The 12,007-nt window shown below is 41.5% G+C and overlaps 1 long non-coding RNA gene across 1 annotated transcript; it reads left to right on the forward strand.

The window, feature by feature from the left end:
- Window positions 1–4,764: 4,764 nt before the first annotated feature.
- LOC142659327 (uncharacterized) lies at window positions 4,765–11,954 on the forward strand. Its single transcript, XR_012850310.1, has 3 exons — window positions 4,765–7,988; window positions 8,906–9,189; window positions 11,593–11,954. It is a non-coding gene; the product is annotated as an uncharacterized LOC142659327 (long non-coding RNA).
- Window positions 11,955–12,007: the final 53 nt, after the last annotated feature.

Here is a 12,007-nt window from a genome sequence, read left to right on the forward strand (position 1 = left end):
GTGTTTAAGCTTCTCTTACGAGTTACGGCTAAATATGGACACATTTTTAGACCCTAGTCATACATATCTTAACCCCTTCCCTCTTTAGCCACTTTTGACCTTCCTGACAGAGCCTCATTTTTCAAATCTGACATGTGTCACTTTATGTGGTAATAACTTCGGAATGCTTTCACCTATCCAAGCGATTCTGAGATTGTTTTCTCGTGACACATTGGACTTTATGTTACTGGCAAAATTTGCTCGATATGTTCAGTATTTAATTGTGAAAAACACCAAAATTTAGCGAAAAATTGCAAAAATTAGCATTTTTCTCAATTTAAATGTATCTGCTTGTAAGACAGGCAGTTATAATACACAAAATTGTTGCTAATTAACATCCCCCATATGTCTACTTTAGATTGGCATCGTTTTTTGAACATCCTTTTATTTTTCTATGACCTCACAAGGCTTAGAACTTTAGCAGCAATTTCTCACATTTTCAAGAAAATTTCAAAAGGCTATTTTTACAGGGGCCAGTTCAGTTGTGAAGTGGTTTTGAGGGCCTTATATATTAGAAACCCCAAAAAAGTCACCCCATTTTAAAAACTTCACCCCTCAAAGTATTCAAAACAGCATTTAGAAAATGTCTTAACCCTTTAAACATTTCACAGGAATTAAAGCAAAGTAGAGGTGAAATTTACAAATTTCATATTTTTCGGCAGAAATACATTTTTAATACAATTTTTTTTATAACACAGAAGGTTTTACCAGAGAAATGCAACTCAATATTTGTTGCCCAGTTTTTGCAGTTTTAGGAAATATCCCACATGTGGCCGTAGCGTGCTACTGGACTGAAACACCGGCCTCAGAAGCAAAGGAGCACCTAGTGGATTTTGGGGCCTTATTTTTGTTAGAATATATTTTAGGCACCATGTCAGGTTTGAAGGGCTCTTGCGGTGCCAAAACAGTCAAAATCCCCCAAAAGTGACCCCATCTGGGAAACTAGACACCTCAAGGAAATTATCTAGGGGTGTAGTGAGCATTTTCACCGCACAGGTTTTTTACAGAAATTATTGGAAGTAGGCCGTGAAAATTAAAATCAACATTTCTTCAAAGAAAATGTAGGTTTAGCGATTTTTTTTCTCATTTCCACAAGGACTAAAGGAGAAAAAGCACCGCAAAATTTGTAAAGCAATTTCTCCCGAGTAAAACAATACCTCACATGTGGTAATAAACGGTTGTTTGGAGACACGGCGTGGCTGAGAAGGGAAAGAGCGCCATTTGGCTTTTGGAGTTCACATTTAGCAGGAATGGTTTGCGGAGGCCATGTCACATTTACAAAGCCCCTGAGGGGACAAAACAGTGAAAACCCCAAACAAGTGACCCCATTTTGGAAACTATACCCCTTGAGGAAATTATCTAGGGGTATAGTGAGCATTTTGACCCCACAGGTTTTTTGCAGAAATTTTTGCAAGTAGGCTGTGAAAATGAAAATCTACATTTTTTCAAATAAAATGTAGGTTTAGCTAATTTTTTTTCATTTCCACAAGGACTAAAGGAGAAAAATCACCATAAAATTTGTAAAGAAATTTCTCCCGAGTAAAACAGTACCCCACATGTGGTAATAAACGGCTGTTTGGACACACGGCGAGGCTGAGAAGGGAAAGAGCGCCATTTGGCTTTTGGAACTCAAATTTAGCAGGAATGGTTTGCGGAGGCCATGTTACATTTACAAAGCCCCTGAGGGGACAAAACAGTGGAAACCCCCCACAAGTGACCCCATTTTGGAAACAACACCCATTGAGGAAATTATCTAGGGGTATAGTGAGCGATTTGACACCACAGTTTTTTTGCAGAAATTATTGGAAGTAGGCCCTGAAAATAATAATCTACATTTTTTCAAAGAAAATGTAGGTTTAGCTAATTTTTTCTCATTTCCAGAAGGACTAAAGGAGAAAAAGCACCACAAAATTTGTAAAGCAATTTCTCCCGAGTAAAACAGTACCCCACATGTGGTAATAAACGGCTGTTTGGACACACGGCAGGGCTTAGAAGGGAAAGAGCACTATTTGACTTTTTGAGATCACATTTAGCAGGAATGATTTGCGGAGGCCAGGTCACATTTGCAAAGCCCCTGAGGGGACAAAACAATGAAAACGCCCAAAAAGGGACTCCATTTAGGAAACTACACCTCTTGAAGAATGCATCTAGGGGTGTAGTGAGCATTTTGACCCCACAGATGTTTCATAGAATTTATTAGAATTAGGCAGTGAAAATAAAAACAGTCCTTTTTCTTCAATAAGACGTAGCTTTAGCGCAAATTTTTTCATTTTCTCAACAAATAAAGGAAAAAAAGAACCCAACATTTGTAAAGCTATTTCTCCCGAGTACGGCAATACCCCATATGTGGTCATAAACTGCTGTTTGGGCAAACGGCAGGGCTCAGAAGGGAAGGACCGCCATTTGGAGTGCAGATGTTGCTGGATTGGTTTCTGGGCACCTGTGGGCCCAAAACAGTGGAAACCCCCCAGAAGTGACCCCATTTTGTAAACTACACCCCTCAATGCATTTACCAAGGGGTGTAGTAAGCATTTTAACCCTGCAGGTGTTTTGTAGAAATTAGTGTGCGCTCAATGTTGCAGAGTGAAAATGGGATTTTTTTCCATAGATATGCCAATATGTGGTGCCCGGCTTGTGCCACCATAACAAGACAGCTCTCTAATTATTATGCGGTGTTTCCCGGTTTTAGAAACACCCTACATGTGGCCCTAATCTTTTGTCTGGACATATGACAGGGCTCAGAAGTGAAGAGTACCATGCGGAGTGGAGGCCTAATTTGGCGATTTACAAAGTATTGGTTCACAACTGCAGAGGCTCAGATGTGAAATAATAAAAAGAAACCCCTGATAAGTGACCCCATTATGGAACTGCACCCCTCAAGGCATTTATTAAGGGGTGTAGTGAGCATTTTCACCCCACAGGTCTTTTCCATAAATGAATGCGCTGCGGATGGTGCAAATTAAAAATTTATATTTTTCCCTAGATATGCCATTCAGTGGCAAATATGTCATGCCCAGCTTATGACGCTGGAGACACACACCACAAAAATTGTTAAAAGGGTTCTCACGGGTATGACGGTGCCATATATGTTGAAGGAAACTGCTGTTTGGGCACGCTGTAGGGTTCAGGGCCGAGGGAGCACCATTTGGCTTTTGGAGAGCGGATTTTGCTTGGTACTATATTTGTTTGAGTATTGCTGGTGTTTTATAATGTGGGGGTACATGTAAGCGGGGCGGAGTATATAAGGGGCATAGTCAGGTGGTATAAAAAAATAAAAATAATCCATAGATGTGTGTTACGCTGTGAAGCAATCCTTTCTGCACAGGCCGGTGTCGCACTGATAAATGGTGTCATTTCTTATCCCCCTTTTGGTCCACACTCCGCGCCTTTGTAGTTTGGGGAATTTTTCTGGGAAGTGTTGTCCTGGTATAATACGGGCACCGTCGCTTCCAGCGGATATGTTTGGGCCCTCCCTTCCTGGTTCCCTAATTTTAGGTCCTTGATAAATCGCCTCTTGAAACAGAAGAAATGTTCTCCTCGGGCACAACTGCATATTTTTTTATTTCCTGACTTATTGGAGCCATAACTAATTTTATTTTTCATAGACGTAGCGGTATGAGGGCTGGTTTGTTGCGGGACGAGCTGTAGTTATTATTGGTACCATTTTGGGGTACATGTGACTTTTTGATCACCTTTTATCCTATTTTTTGGGATGCCAGGTAAACCAAAAAACGCAATTCTGGCACAGCTTTTTTTGGTTTTTTTTTATACAGAGTTCACCACGCATTATAAATTACATGTTACCTTTATTCTGCGGGTCAGTACGATTCTGGCGATACCTAATTTATAGAACTTTTTTATGTTTTACAACTTTTTGCACAATAAAATTACTTTTGTAAAAAGAATGTATTTTTTCTGTCGCCAAGTTGTGAGAACCATAACGTTTTAATTTTTTTGTCGACGGAGTTGTATGAGGGCTTGTTTTTTGCGGGACGAGCTATAGTTTTTATAGGTACCATTTTTGGATACGTGCGACTTTTTGATCACTTTTTATTGTAATATTTGTAGGGCAAAGTGACTAAAAAACAGAAACTCTGGTAACGTTTTTTACGGGTTTTTTTTACGCTGTTCACCGCGTGCAATAAATAATATAATATTTTGATACCTCCGGTCGTTACGGTCGTGGCGATACCAAATACATATGGTTTATTATTATTTTTCAATAATAAAGGACTTGATAAGAGTAAAAGGGGGATTGTGTGTTATTTGATTACTTGAAACTTTTATTGTTTTCAAACTTTTATTTTTTGCACTTTTTTTTACACTTTTTTATACTTTTTTTACACTTTTTCTCAAGTCCCACTAGGGGACTTGAAGGTCCAACGGTCAGATTTTTTTTTTTCTAATACATTGCACTACCTATGTAGTGCAATGTATTAGATCTGTCAGTCATTCACTGACAGCAAGCCGTTTAGGCTTCGCCTCCCGGCGGGGCCTAAATCGGCTTCCGTAATGGCAGAGCAGGAGACCATTGCGTCTCCTGTTGCCATAACAGCAGTCGCCAGTCCCGATTGCCTGTCAGGGCTGGCGATCTGCTTGTAACCGCTACGATGCAGCAATCGCTTTCGATTGCTGCATCGAAGGGGTTAATGGCAGGGATCGGAGCTAGCTCCGGTTCCTGCCGTTACAGGTGGATGTCAGCTGTACAGTACAGCTGACTTCCACCGCTGATGACGCCGGATCAGCTCCTGACCCGGCGCCATCTTGCCGGCAGCTACGGAAGCCGATCAGGCTCCGCCGCCGGGCGGATCTTGACCGGCTTCGGTGCTAGGCAGACCGGGAGGCCAGTATTAGGCCTCCGGTTGCCATTGCAGGCACCGGAACCCCGGCAATTTCATTACTGGGGTTCCGATGAGCTGCAAACACCTTAAGTGCAGCGATCGCGTTTGAGCGCTGCACTTAAGGGGTTAATGGCGGGGATCGAAGCTAATTTCGGTCCCCGCCGTTACAGTCGGATGTCAGCTGTAAGATACAGCTGAGATCCGGTGATGATGGGACCGGCTCAGCTTCTGAGCCGGTGCCAAACGTTTGACGTACATGTACGGCAAGATGCGGGAAGTCAGTACTTTCCATGACGTACATGTACGTCAAATGTCGGGAAGGGGTTAATAAAAGTGCCCTTGTTATTATGATGACCCCCTATGAGGTATGTACAACATTATCAGCAGTAAGAAATGGCTTTGTGGAGCTGTATTACAGAGCTCTAGTGCAGCTGACCTCATCCTCCATAATAACCTCTAAATCCAAACTGACCAGGAGGTAGGTCCTGTATGGTAGTGTGGTCCTCTTTGTTTGGGAAGGTGAAGGGGGAAGAACAAACCCAAAAATGTAAGTTTGGGTTTGCATCTCCTGGACCCTGTTGCATAATATATAACAGGGCCCCCAAACTATCACTCGTTATTTGTAGTATTGGTCTACTCATATGTGGCTGACTGTCCTTTTGGGCCCTTTCAAGCCCCAGGGTTGGGGTTACCGAATATTGTGCTTTTTTAAAGTTAATTTTTAATCCTAAGATATTAATGCTGACAACATGTAAATATTCTTCCATATACAATAGGCCAATACATGCAGTGCCATAGGACCTAGGATTGAGTTGACTTTTTTGGGTTCATATGGTAGCACCAAAATAAAGTATTATTTGAAAGACCCCAAGTCCTCGAGGTTATGTAAGCAGCGCTGGTGACAATCCCCAATTTTTCTCCTCAACGTCATCTATATAAAGTCCATAGCATGGATGTAAAACCTTTATGAACTGTAATCATTCCTAACATAAATGTAGGTGAACGTTTTGCCCAATATTAGTTCTAAAGTAAGTATGCTAACGTACAATGTATAGGGTCTGTAGTTGTAGTATAGTTGTATATTCTGTGTTAAAATATGGGCCCAAACTTTCCTCCGGAGAACAACGTCAACATTTATCTCCATCCACAGGCATTTATGAATGTATCCTGTCCATTCAGACAAGACATATGTCAATGAAGAGTCCTGGTCAGTGGGGGCTAAATGTAAAGCTGTATGATCCTCCATCGTCTGATCTCATAGCTTTTATTACACAAGGAACATCCTACGGAGCAGCTGTGCTAAGAAGCTTCAGGAGTAAACAGACCGGACAAACAAAACTATTATGGTAACACAAGGAGCGGACTCTTTCCAAAATCCCGAGTGACTGGGACGTATGGTCTTTGACACGGAGCACAGGAAATGCCCTATCAGTGGTTTGGTTAGTCTGCTGCAAGAATGTGGCTTATTGTCCAAATTAAACATGGGGACCCAGCTGAGGACAAGGGGGGAGGACCAGTGTCTTCAGCTGTGAAAATATTACAGTCGAGACCATAGCCAACTCCTGTATTCTGTCTACATGGAGATAAGGGACTTGCGGGAATATTTCTTACTTAGTGGTCACAAACCTTCTATAACATCATTATGTCCTAAAAGGGCATTTGGGCAGAGGTTGTCTTCATTAGACACCCCCTTTAAGCCTACATAAAAAGTAACTTCAATAGGCCTATGTATTAGTTTCAGTACGTCTAGGGAAATAACCGGAGTACGCCAAAGAAACCTATGTAACGTATGAGAACATACTCAATAACGTTGGTTTGGACCTAGGACCTTAGGACTACAAGAAAACAGTACGGACTACTGGGCCAATTCGATGATCCTTTATGTCGCTATTTCTGGTCTTGCCTTTGACGTTTACTCTCCTGCCTTTCAAAGTCAGAGGGATCCTTTAATTCCATTCCATGTACACTAATGATGGTCCAATAGCAGCAGCTAGGCTTCTTGCTGACGGTTTCCAGAAAGCCATAAAGGATTTTTGGCTTTTGCTATTATCTGATGTACTGTATATTATGAGTTTTTTTTCTGACCAATTAGACTGTTAGGTTTTTTTCTTTTTTTTTCCTTCTGTAGTTTTACAGCCGTTTTTGTTTGATCTAGGAGGATCGCATAGAATCACTATGGATACGGTTTACATACTCTGAACCTTGGCGAGCCTCACTCTTGCCATGACCTCAGTGTTCATTTCAGATGCCTATGAATTACACATCTCTCGAGGAGTGTGTACAGCTTTTCCACAGGTTAATGGAAATAGGGATTCTCTGTTCATACATATAACTAGACCAAGCGCTACACTCAGTACTACAGCTCCTACCGAGGACTAACTTGTAGCTCCGGGGGCCCAAGGCAAAATCTGTAAAAGGTCCCAACCAACCATGTGCCATTTCTAATACTGTCATCTCATGTGGCAGAGGAGCCCTTGAGTCCCCTCAGGCACTGGGCCCACAGTGGCTATCTCTGCACCCCCCCCCCCCCAATAGCAATGCCCCTGCCGAATGGTACACCCTCCCTATAGCTACACCCCTGTATTCCCTAAAAGGGCACCCTGGTACATGTATCAAGGCACTATGAAGTATTGTATATTCTCTCTCTTCTTGCATGGATGTCTCCATATTCCTCTACACAGCAAACCGATACTTATTGATAGGTAAATACACTTCTATGGTGTTGGCCCCGGCATGTATCATTAATGTGCGAATACCTGAAATATACATTAGATTAGATTAATTAGCTTTTTATTTGAATGAATATATTCTGTATACATTGTGTTGGAATATGTTGGTGCTATGTAATGCTCAGGTAATAGAGGGCGTGCCAAAGTTCCAAGCATTCAACACACAAGATGGATTTTAACGGACCATTTAAAACAGAAGACAAACGGAAGCACAACATCCATTTAAAACGGAACAACGGAACGGATGTGGAGTGACAACGAAAATCACACTGATCTGTTTTAAACGGACATGAAAACTGTGAAATATGTGTGCATGAGACCTGATACAGTCCATGAAGTGTTAGGATGGTGAAGAAATGCCCGTTATTGGCCACGGCAGGTAAATCACTACTTTAGAAGCCTGGCAGTGACAGGTGATTTGGTTTTCTTGCATCTCAGTCCCCATGCACACAACCGTAAAACCGCAGATTGTAATACGGTCCGCAGTTTAATGGACCCATTCAGTTCTATTGGCCGCAGACACCTTTCTGTATCACTACGAATGGGTGTCTGTGCCGTCGAACTGTCCCGGGAATTATGGAGCATATCCGTTTTTCCGTGTCCTACAGGCCTTGCTCCCATACTTTGTATGGGAGCGCGGCCCGAAACTGCGGGCGTCCGTCAGCAGATGGCTGTGTCTGCAATCGCGGTCCGTGATTACGGGCACAGTTGTGTGCATGGGGCCTCAGTAATGTATTATAACATACCAAATAATATTATTATTATTTACAAATAAATTACAATATTTAATAATTACACATTTAGGCTATGTTCACACGGAGTATTTTGGGGGAGGAATATCTGCCTCAAAATTCCGTTTGGAACTTTGAGGCAGATTTTCCTCTCCCTGCACGCCGATTTTCGCGCCGATTTTCGCGCCGTTTTTCGCCCGCGGCCATTGAGCGCCGCGGGCATGAAACAGCGCGACATACGCTTTTCTGCCTCCCATTGAAGTCAATGGGAGGTCAGAGACGGAAGCGCCCGAAGATAGGGCATGTCGCTTCTTTTTCCCGCGAGGCAGTTTTACTGCTCGCGGGAAAAAGACGCCGACGCCCCCCATTGAAATCAATGGGAGGCGTTCTCGGGCCGTTTTTGCCGAGTTTTGCGACGCGGTTTCCGCGTCAAAAAACTCGGCGAAATACCCCATGTGAACATAGCCTTATATTAATCAATTAATTAATTTATCATATATTTACCATATCATTCAAAAAAATGTTCCGTAAATGTAATTATTTTTTTTATCAATTTATGTTCTAGAGAGTCTGAGAAAAAAAATGTCCTCCGGGCTATTGTAACGTGATGAAAGGATGACCTTTGACTAGCTAAGGGTAACATTTGCCACGGCTAACACTAAAATATTTGGCCAGGCCTTTCTATATTGGCATGTCACCTGCCATCCACCCGCCAGCAGATGTGTTTGATTTAGAAGTTCTGAGATACAATGCTGATAGCAAAGGATTTGCTCTGGGGAATAAGGGTTGCGATGAAGAAGTGTTGGAATTTGCCTCATACTTCCCTGACATAGTCAACTCCGCGTGGAGGTGAGTAATGAGTGTATACAGTATTCTGGAGCTTATGACCTCCAAGTCTTGTGAAGTTTTGGTTACAATGTCCAGACCTGTTCAGGTTATCAACAAGACAGAAGAAAAAAGTCATGTCAGGTGAGGTAAAGCTTCTCACAAACCCAAGACGTTGTCCCAATTACTGGCAGGAGGCCCTTAGATGTCCTTGTGATACTCCCTCCCAGCTGTTCCTGCACCTTCACCTAACATAGGGGTTAGATTTTCCCCTTATGTTCGAGAAACAGCGCCACTCTTTTGCATTGGTCATGTCTGGTATTACTGCTCAGCCCCATTCACTTAAAAAGGGCAGATTTTCAATACCACACACGCCCATGGACAAAAGTGGCGCTGTAGAGAAATAGATGACCATTTTTTTTCCTAATCTCATACATTGTATTGAGTAGAGGCACAAATTGAGTCTACTGGGCCTTGATGAAAAATCTGTAAAAGGGCCACCACACTTTAACATTCTCTATAGGAACCCGAAGCAATGGACGCCACAGTTTGAGAACATTTGGTGCTTTGTTATATCAGCTTTATTTATATAAAGAGCCTGTTTAATAATACAATGCATAGGATAATGCTTACAGGGACTCCGTTAGGTATAATTATCATAAAGGTAAGCAGTGACCTATAAAGTGACAACATATTGTAACGGTTGTGAGCGTGTTTCATATTCTACCTACTAGACTTCATCACAGTTATTACTAGGAAATGTATATTTACTGCTTATGCGCCTACACTTTCTCCTAAATGCATCTTCAAGTTCATGAATTACCTCCCAGGGAATTGCCCTACTTTTTAATAAAGTCATTTTATCTGTAGCCAACTAAGGGGATTTAGAAAAACATGGCTGCTTTTTTTTCCTGAAACAGCTCCACTCTTGTCTATAGGCTGAGTGTGGTATTGCAGATCTGAGCTGCAACACTACATAATGCCAAGGGACAAGAATAGCGCTGTACTTGGAAGAATGCAGCCATGTTTTTTTACTCTCTTACAACCCCTTTAAGGGTCAAAGTGAGTATACAGAGACGTGACACCTTTACGGATGGTGTAGGAGACATGATCAAGGGTGAAAAGCCAGGAGAACCCCCCGGGTCTTACAACACTACAGGAAAGTAACATTTCGGAGGGCCAAGATAAACCCTATTTAATCAAAAAGTTTTGGTTTAGAGTGTCACCCTTTATTTTCATTTTTTTTTTAGAAAAATCTGATTAATAACGCTGACATGGAGAGTGGCATGGCTTGAATGCTGCCAATGCTAGGGGCATTTCAGACAGACTGATTATAATGGATACACTGCCTCACTTTTTTGTGTATTTTTTTGGCTGCCAAATGTCACAAAAATATGAATGAGATTTAGAAAATTTGGAAATTAGTTATTTTTAGGGAAAGTAATACTATTTTACAATGCCCAAATATTACTCTTATAAGTCACAGTATACAGGCACACAAAAGTGGTCACTACAACTAGGCAGACACGACGGCACACTCACTACACATATGCACGCACACATATGCAGACTCATGACATACCTGCATGCACACTCAGTATACACATGGGTGCCACGAGTGCGGGATAATGGGAGGGATGAACCTCAATACCCCCTTTAGTGTATGCCCATCATCAGCAGGAGGCCAAATTGGCATTGAGTAGGTGGCAGAGATGGGGCATGGAGGATTGGTACTGTATGGCCTAATTATTGGTGGTCTTAGAGAAAACTCTGAGAATATTGTTCATGAAGAATTTCTGTGACTCTCGGTAAAAAGATCCAGAAATTGATGTTGACAAATTATATTTATGGACGTATCAATTAATTCCCTGCACCTTCTGTGCTGCATTAAAAAATCTTCCACAAATAGTTGTCTTAGTGGATACAACAATAGGGGTTAAATGTCTTAAGAGATTTTGACTGTTACTGTCACCACAAACAACTCCATTATTTTCCATGGGGTGACTATTTGCTGTGACTACCATTTGCTAACCGTAGATACTGTGAGCCGCAGCTCTAGCTTAAGTTCATGTTGCAACTTGTCTGTATACATCTCTCTTCTAGAAAAAATAGAAAATTACTCTAACCCATTAACCCTAGCTAAACATAAACAGTACATCACATATATCCAGTAGTGTGGAATTTAAAGGGATTCTCCATCAAAAATAATTTTTGCTAAAATGGGTTAAAAGATTGTAGTTTGAATACTGTCACGTCGCCATTCTTCGTTCTCAGATCAATGCCACTTCTACCTTGATCAGGAGACTTGGTGAATCTAAGAAAGGCTAGTTGCTAAGATTATGATGCCAGACAACAAATTAGGGGATTACATTATTTATATATATATATATATATATATATTTTTATTTTTTTTTATTTTTTTTTCAGGGGCAAATTACTTTAACCAATGAATTCTAACAACTAGTCTGTCTTGAATTATCCAGCTGCTAAGCATGCTTTACAATTCCTCTCAAGATCCCGGAAAGAAACTCTCCAGTGACCACCAGATGTCCATTATGAGGACCTTCTCAACTTCCTGGGCCTCTGTGAGCCTCACATGGGGATGGGGGTACATAGGTTAACTATAATAACATCTGAACTTGTCCATAGATTTAATAAACATCATTAAACATACTGGCTGTGGCCTTTCGATAGACCATCATGTCTGATGATGGGTATCCTCAAAACCCTAAAACACGTTACATTTCAGACAATAAAGTTTTGGACCCCTATACGTTCGTCTTGTAATTGACTACAATGTTTGAGGTTTGAGATGTTACATCCACTGACACTTTTTGCTTCT

This window comes from Rhinoderma darwinii, chromosome 8 (genome assembly GCF_050947455.1).
Source record: "Rhinoderma darwinii isolate aRhiDar2 chromosome 8, aRhiDar2.hap1, whole genome shotgun sequence".
NCBI classification, from domain to species: Eukaryota; Metazoa; Chordata; class Amphibia; order Anura; family Rhinodermatidae; genus Rhinoderma; species Rhinoderma darwinii.